Here is a 9035-nt window from a genome sequence, read left to right on the forward strand (position 1 = left end):
GGGACCCAGCAAGAACATCCAGGCAACCCAACTCATAAGGTTGCCATAATAGATACTAAATATCAGATTTGTGTGTGCCCAGAAAACCTTATCAGTGAAAAGTTAGATATTGGTTCTAGAATCATTCCCCTCTTTCTAAAATGATTCTCATGATGTGTTGGGCATTTTGCGGAAGCAGTAACATGTACATACACTAGGTGTATGTTTAAAAGAACATGTACTATACAAAGGGGGTATTTTTCATTCTTTTGGGTACAAAAAGAAATCCTACATGGTAAAACTCATTTTGTTTTAGGGCTAAGTTCTTCCATAGTTCAGTACATACATGTACACAGCAGGTAATAATAAAATAATTGTTATACTGGTATTACTGGGGGGAAGGGGAGCAGCTTTGAAGCCAAGGGGGTTCAATTTTTTACTTTTCCTCCAATAGGATCACTTTCTTTCCTTTTCTGATTCTTTTCCTGAAATAACATATGATGAACATTGTAGGTAGAGCCCTGAAAGTTGAAAGCAGGCAACAGCATGGAAAAGTAAGACCTGATGCTGAAGGGAGTAATGTAATCAATTTACAACTGCAATACTCTCCATGGGGGGTCAGACTGGGTTGCCGCACTGTTATATGATCTTTAATGGATTTTCCACCTGGTCATAGGTTTTTCCAAAGGAGGAGGGGATCATAGCTACAATTTTGTCATGACCATAAGATATATTATTATACATTCCAATGACTTTCTGTGTTTTGTTCTTTATTTAGGGAATGATACAAGAATTGGAGTTGGGAAGAGATGCATACCCCTTGCTGACGGGAAAATTATGTGTAATACAACAGTAACTGTTACTGTACTTGATTATCATCATCTGGTGTACACAGAATGCTGTGACACTGACAATTGTAATAAGCACGGGATCAAACGTAAGTATGATATTTCTAAGCATGAGAGTCTGAAAACAAGTCAGTACAGTTTATATACATTTCCTGCTAAAATAAATGTAGTTCTCTTTGGAAAATTCTGTAATCCAACAATCTCTGCTAGACACTTTAACCACGTCCTTTTTAATGGTAAATACAGACTCGCTAGTGAATGAGCAGCAGCTCATAAATGAGCCAGTATTTTGGTTCTATCAGAAATGTAAAAGAAGGGGAAAGAATAAAGGACGGCTTTTTATGGCAAAATAGTCATGATTATTTTAGTTTGCTCATCATGTTGTGTAATCAAAGATTTTTCAACTGTATTAATTACTGATTAATTCTTAGTTTTTCTAAGCTGGGTAGAAAGTCTAACAATTGTAGATTCATGGTTAATCATTAATGATAAGATAAAAATAAAAATAGCTTTATGCTTGATGCTTAGGATGTGTACACAGTAATATTCTTCATATTGGAGGAGATATAATTATCCTTCAGATATAAAATTGATTGCGATGAGTATATAGGTTATTTATTACAATTATTTAATTATAACAAGTGTATTTTAAGGTAAGTAAAAGTTAACATCAACTGTCATCAACATTTTTATTGGAATCACCGGAATCCAAAGTCTAGGTTTTAAAATATTGAATGTGTGTGGATGAACCTGTAAGAAGGACATAAAAAATATGTAAAGTGTTTCTTTTATTTTGTTTATTGGTTATTAGGTCCAATAGTAAAAAGAATGTATTGGTTATTAGGTCCAATAGTATAAGCAATTATGTAATCAATATAGAATAATTAATTTAGAACATTAAAAAGTGGTCTCAGGTACTCACCATTATTTGGTGTTTATTGGTTCACTGGCAGAGAGAGGGTTAATACTCCATAGGATTAACACTAGTTGAAACCGCATCTGTAAGGACAGAAGAAAGAATTTAATGTCTAAGTATACATTATTATCATTATTAATATTATTATTATTATTATTATTAATAATAATAATAATAATAATAATAAAAAACAAGATTTTTATAGCGCCAACATATTATGCAGTGCTGTACATTGAATTGGGGTTTTAAACGACAGACGAATCTAGAAGTTAACACAGTAGGAGGAGAGAACCTCATCCACAAGAGCTTACAATCTAGGAGGCGGAGAAAATCTGACAATAGCAGGGGAGATAGGAAGAGGTGGAAAATAGTGAGGGCTTTTAGAGACAGAAGATAGGCAACTTTGAAAAAATGGGTTTTGAGTGCTCTTTAAAATGAGCAGACAGTAGAAACAAGCCAAATAGGATGAGGAAGGCCATTCCGGAGAGCAGGGGCAGCAGTGAATAAGTCTTGCAGTCATGCTTGTAAGGAGGTTATGAGTGAGGTAGTCATTAGTAGGGAATTGGAGGAGCAAAGAGAGTGACTAGGGGAGTATTTGTCTACCAGGTCAGATTGGAAGGTTGGACAAGAACTGTGGAGAGATTTGAGGGTAGAGCACAGGAATTTGAATTTGCTTCTCAGGTGAAATGGAAACCAATAAAGAGATGCAGCAGAAGAGGAGTGGTGGGAGGGATGAATAAGTCTTGCTGCAGCTTTTATATTAGATAAAAGAGAGAGTCGGGTTAGTGGAATACCAGAGAGGAGGAGGTCGCAGTAGTTCAGCAACAGATAATAGAAGCATGTACAAGGAGTTTGGTGGTCTCTAGGACAGGTAGGGGTGGATCTTGGAGATGTTGAGCAGGTGAAAGTGACAGGACCTGGGAATGATCTGAATATAGGCGGTAAATCAGAGGGCAGAATCAAGGGTGATGCCAAGACAACTTGCCTAAGGGGAGGGCCAAATGACAGTGCTGTTAGAAATATGTCAGGGTGAGGTTTAGAATTTGAAGGGGAAAGATGATGAGCTCTGTTTTATCCAGGTTGAGTTTCAGGAATCTATTAGACATCCATGATATGGCCAACAGGCAGCATTAAACTTTGGCCAGGACTGAGGGAGACAGGTCAGGGGTGGACAGATAGATTTGAGTGTCATCAGCATACAGATAATATTGTAAACCAAAAGAGGATATGAGAATACCGAGTGAGGGGGTGTACAGAGAAAAGAGAACTGGTCTAAGGACTGACCCTTTGCAACACCAACAAGGAAGAGAGTGGGAGAAGAGGAATTACCATTGAAAATACCTTGAAAGGAGCGGTCAGGCAGGTAAGAAATAAAGAGAGAGCAGTGTCTTAATATCAATGAAGTGCACAATTTGTATTAGAAGGGGGCGATCAACAGTGTCAAAAGCAGAGGAAATATCAAAGAGAAGGAGGAGGGAATAGGGAGCTTGAAAGCCAGAGGGAAAGGTTGAATAGTTGAGTTAGTGCTGGGGCTAGGGTGGAGAACGGGGCACGGAGTAGATCAGAAGGAATTGGGACAAGTGAGAGATGATGAGAGAAGACTGGAGACATTCAATGTAACAGTTGGGGGAGATAATGGACCCACACCACCCTCAACTCTGTTGCCAGGTCTAGGGGTATGTATAAAGTGCAGGCCTCTGTAGAAGTGTGCAGCAGCAGAGGCAGAATCTGAGGAGGGCAGCCAAAATTCAGTCAGAGCCAGGAAGTTTAGAGATTTAGAGAGGGGAAGGTTATGATTGAGGTTAGCTTAATACAGACGGACCTGACATTCCATAGACTGCCAGAGAAAGGGGATAAGAACTTATAGGTAGTGGGGATGGTAATGAGGTTAGGAGAAGGGTAAATCTCAGGAAAAGGGTAGGGAAGGGAGAGGCTGTGGGGTGACTAGGTGTGGGTAAGCTGCAGCAAGACTTATTCATCCTTCCCACCACTTCTCTTCTGCTGCATCTCTTTATTGGCTTCCATTTCACCTGAGGAGCAAATTCAAGTTCCTGTGCTCTACCCTCAAATCTCTCCACAGTTCTTGTCCAACCTTCCAATCTGACCTGGTAGACAAATACTCCCCTAGCCACTCTCTTTGCTCCCCCAATTACCTACTAATGACTACCTCACTCATAACCTCCTTACAAGCATGACTGCAAGACTTATTTACTGCTGCCCCTGCTCTCCAGAATAGCCATCCTCACCCTATTTGGCTTGTTTTTACTGTCTGCTCATTTTAAATAGCACTCAAAACCCATTTTTTCAAAGTTGCCTATCTTCTGTCTCTAGAAGCCCTCACTATTTTCCACCTCTTCCTATCTCCCCTGCTACTGTCAGATTTTCCCCGCCTCCTAGATTGTAAGCTCTTGTGGACGAGGTTCTCTCCTCCTACTGTGTTAACTTCTGAATTCGTCTGTCATTTAAAACCCCAATTCAATGTACAGCACTGCATATTATGTTGGCGCTATAAAAATCTTGTTTTTTATTATTATTATTATTATTATTATTAATAATAATAATATTAATAATGATAATAATGTATACTTAGACATTAAATTCTTTCTTCTGTCCTTACAGATGTGGTTTCAACTAGTGTTAACCCTATGGAGTATTAACCCTCTCTCTGCCAGTGAACCAATAAACACCAAATAATGGTGAGTACCTATTACCACTTTTTAATGTTCTAAATTAAGTATTCAATATTGATTACATGATTCCTTATACTATTGGACCTAATAACCAATACATTCTTTTTACTATTGGACCTAATAACCAATAAACAAAATAAAAGAAACTCTTTACTTATTTTTTTATGTCCTTCTTACAGGTTCATCCACACACATTCAATATTTTAAAACCTAGACTTTGGATTCCTGTGATTCCAATAAAAATGTTGATGACAGTTGATGTTAACTTTTACTTACCTTAAAATACACTTGTTATAATTAAATCATTGTAATAAATAACGTATATACTCATCGCAATCAATTTTATATCTGAAGGATAATTATATCTCCTCCAATATGAAGAATATTACTGTGCACACATCCTAAGCATCAAGCATAAAGCTATTTATATTTTTATCTTATCATTAATGATTAACCATGAATCTACAATTATTAGACTTTCTACCCAGCTTAGAAAAACTAAGAATTAATCACATTGGGAACAACTGAACCTTATTGAAGCCAATACATTTATTGATTATGTTTGTTCTGGTAACCTTGTGAATCTAGTTTGAGTCTCAAAAATCCCCTGAAGAAGCCAGTGTGCGAACCGTGAAGACATAATTCTTCCTACAGTACTGTATACCCAACTATTTTGGGTATCTAGCTAATTAACCACCTGTGTTTGTTTGTATATACGCTATAATATAACTTGTATACAGTTGAAAAATCTTTGATTACACAACATGATGAGCAAACTAAAATAATCATGACTATTATGCCATAAAAAACGTCCTTTATTCTTTCCCCTTCTTTTACATTTCTAATAGAATCAAAATATTGGCTCATTTATGAGCTGCTGCTCATTCACTAGCGAGTCGGTATTTATCATTAAAAAGGACGTGGTTAAAGTGTCTAGCAGAGATTGTTGGATTACAGCATTTTCCAAACAGAACTACATTTATTTTAGCAGGAAATGTATATAAACTGTATTGACTTGTTTTCAGACTCTCATGATTAGAAATATCATACTTACATTTGATCCCATGCTTATTACAATTGTCAGTGTCACAGCATTCTGTGTACACCAGATGATGATAATCCAGAGCAGTAATAGTTACTGTTGTATTACACATACTTTTCCCGTCAGCAAGGGGTATGCATCTCTTCCCAACTCCAATTCTTGAATCATTCCCTAAATAAAGAAAAAAAACACAGAAGGTCATTGGAATGTATAATAATATATCTTATTGTCATGACAAAATTGTAGCTATGATCCCTGTCCTCCTTTAGAAAAACCTATGGCCAGGTGGACAATCCATTAAAGTCATATAACAGTGCGGCAACCCAGTCTGACCCCCCATGGAGAGTATTGCAGTTGTAAATTGATTACATTACTCCCTTCAGCGTCAGGTCTTACTTTTCCATGCTGTTGCCTGCTTTCACCTTTGAGGGCTCTACCTACAATGTTCATCATATGTTATTTCAGGAAAAGAATCAGAAAAGGAAAGAAAGTGATCCTGTTGGAGGAAAGGTAAGAAATTGGACCCCCTTGGCTTCAAAGCTGCTCCCCTTCCCCCCTGTATGTACTGAACTATGGAAGAACTTAGCCCTAAAACAAAATTAGTTTTACCATGCAGGATTTCTTTTTGTATCCAAAAGAATGAAAAATACCCCCTTTGTATAGTACATGTTCTTTTAAACACACACCTAGTGTATGTACGTGTTATTGCTTCTGCAAAATGCCCATCACATCATGAGAATCATTTTAGAAAGAGGGGAATAATTCTAGAACCAATATCTAACTTTTTACTGATAAGGTTTTCTGGGCACACACAAATCTGATATTTAGTATCTATTATGGCAACCTTATGAGTTGGGTTGCCTGGATGTTCTTGCTGGGTCCCCTTCCTGTACATCAGGGAATCAGGAGCAGGGGGCTTCTCTGAATATATGGAGGGCGTGAAATAAAGAAAAATGACAGGTTTCTAACCTGTGGGTCCAGTGCTGCTCAGGAAAGAATGGTCAATGGATATAAACTGAAATCACAAACATTTTATCTTTCCTATGTAAAATACTGAATCCCCCATCTCCTAGGTATTCAAGACAAAAAAAGGTAGATATGCTTAAAGTTCTAGGTAAAAAAAATTTTTATATATGAAAAATGTTGAAACATTATTCCATGGCTTTTTCATTTTATTGCAAAAATATTTCTATAAGAAAAATAAGGAAGAAAATTCATGAATATAAATATGCAGCCACATTTTTTATGAAACAGTGAGTTATAAAATATATATCTGGTAAGAATGTGATATTTTAAAATTAACTCACTAACAAGCTTATCTCAGTTTTCTTGGCAATGTGAACATGGATTTTTTTTACTTTCATAGTTCTTTTGAATGTTTTCTAAAGTTAGGTATACAATATATGTATGTTTTTTTATTTATCTTACCTATTGTGCTGTTTTCAACTTGTATTGCACAAAAATCATGTTCATTCTCGCACTTTACTGTTTCCCCTGAACAGTTGTCTACATCCGCAGTGATATTACAAATTTCGCAGAACCTGGCACTGCCTAAAAAATAAGATCTTGTGTTAAATTATACTAGTCAAGCCTAAAAATTCACTGTTATTTATCAGTCTAGCCTCCATGTCACTTCCTAAACACAAATGTCAACAAATAACCCTAAATTCAATTATTATAACACAAAATATTTCACAAAAAGCAAAGGTTTGAACACAGCTATTAAAACATATGGAAAAGCTGCAATGGAATTTTATAAAACATAAGCAGAAATAATAGAGCCACAGAAATTAGAATAACCCAATATGGGAAAAAAGGGGTAAAAGGGAGGGGTTCTACTAGAGAAGACAAATATCTAGTTTAAATAAGATATCCATGTGTCCCATGCACGGAATTACATTTTAAATAAAAAAGTGTTTAACAACACAAACCATGCTTTAGGTACATACCAGCACCAGGGTCATAAAAAAACAAGAGGGGGCGCGGTACTATCCATGGGGAGTGCGCATGGGCATCGTTGTTATGTAAATGTGCCCGCCCCAATACACCCCTGCCTGTGTCACTCAAAGGAGAAGAAACTGCCCCCAGAGTGTTGTCATAATACCAGAACCCGCCAAATGTGGGCCCACTCACCCCACCCATGGAGTGGGCGGGTATTGTTGAGAGGGACAACCCATCCACTGCCCTGAGCCTGTGATTCCATAAGGCAGTTGTTATGTAAACATGCCTGCCCAACTACACCCCTGCTTATGTGTCACCTAAAGGTAAAGAAACTTTCCCCAGGGTGACGTCATGACAGCAGAATCTGGCAGGTCTGAGCCTGCGATGGGAGATTGGGCAGATTGTGTTACGAGAGACAACCCGTCCACTCCCCTGAGCTTGCCATTCAATACGGGTGACATGGTCCTCGGCTCTGGCTGGTGCTCTCCCCAACGGGGACCTTCTCCTGACCCTTTGGGGGACCAAACTGGCCAGAGCCATAGACCACCATAGAATTACTTGCAAAATGGAGTGAGCATGGGTTCCCCACCTGTGCCTGCTGCACTTTACCCCTAACTAGCACCCAGGGCAGTATTTTTAAGTTTTTGCCTTTAGGCCAGGTATTGTGTGCTTCCTCCCTCCCCCACATTGTCTTACAGCAGATACTTAAGGCTATGTTCATACTGGCAGTAAGTATGGTGTCGTTATCATTTCCACATGCCATGACCAGTGTAGACTGGGTAGGAACACACACAGTGCAGACTGGGGAAGGGAAAAACACTATGCAAACTCGGGGTAGGGGCACACACAGTGCAGAATGGGAAGGGGGGATGTACACAATGAGGACTGCAGAAAATGCAGTCGGGGGGGGAACTGTCACAAATCAAAACCACCTTCTTAGTCATTCAATCAGAATTCTCTAGAAGGCTAGAATGTATCACAAAGCTTTTGGGAAAATGAGAGAGTTCTTTCTCCTGTTTTTAGCAGACTGATGATATCATCACAGCCTAAGCAAAGTCACTAGCTTGAAGTTCTGAAACTGCTTTAAAATGAGGAGGAGAGAGCTATATAATGCCGTTGTCGCAAATTATGACATGTTTATTTATGCTGAGTAAAGATAAAAATTAAAGAATAATATAACAAAACTATAATGTTTTCAATAATTCCTCACCTGCTGTAATTGCACTGCCAAAGATTAAAAGGACAAGGATGCAGTTCATGATTATGGAAACCAGAATTTAGATTTTTAGGATGAGATGATAGAGACGTCGTCACTCCTTGGTGTACTGGTCGGTCTGATGGATAACCATGGCATTGAGATTTATATATTTCTGAGAGCCTCATTACGTCAGAATATCAACAATACTTGGCAGAAGCCATATAAATAAATAAATATTATTAACTGTGTTATGCAAGCAATGGCTTTAATTAAAGTTTAAACACCTGTGCAGAATCTCTGACTTTTTCTAAAGCAGGGAGGTGTTTTTCACAACTTGCTCCAATGTTGCTTGAGGCAAATGGATCAGAAAGACATTATGTACAAGTTCTTTACAGCTAGAAAATATTATTATCTTTAGAGG

The 9035-nt window shown here is 37.9% G+C and overlaps 1 long non-coding RNA gene across 1 annotated transcript; it reads right to left on the reverse strand.

The window, feature by feature from the left end:
* Positions 1-5469: 5469 nt before the first annotated feature.
* Positions 5470-8744, reverse strand: LOC140340960 (uncharacterized). Its single transcript, XR_011922772.1, has 3 exons — positions 8627-8744; positions 6904-7026; positions 5470-5646 (listed from the first exon to the last, which is right to left on the reverse strand). It is a non-coding gene; the product is annotated as an uncharacterized lncRNA (long non-coding RNA).
* Between the last annotated feature and the right edge of the window lie 291 nt (positions 8745-9035).

Source organism: Pyxicephalus adspersus, chromosome 11 (assembly GCF_032062135.1).
Source record: "Pyxicephalus adspersus chromosome 11, UCB_Pads_2.0, whole genome shotgun sequence".
NCBI classification, from domain to species: domain Eukaryota; kingdom Metazoa; phylum Chordata; class Amphibia; order Anura; family Pyxicephalidae; genus Pyxicephalus; species Pyxicephalus adspersus.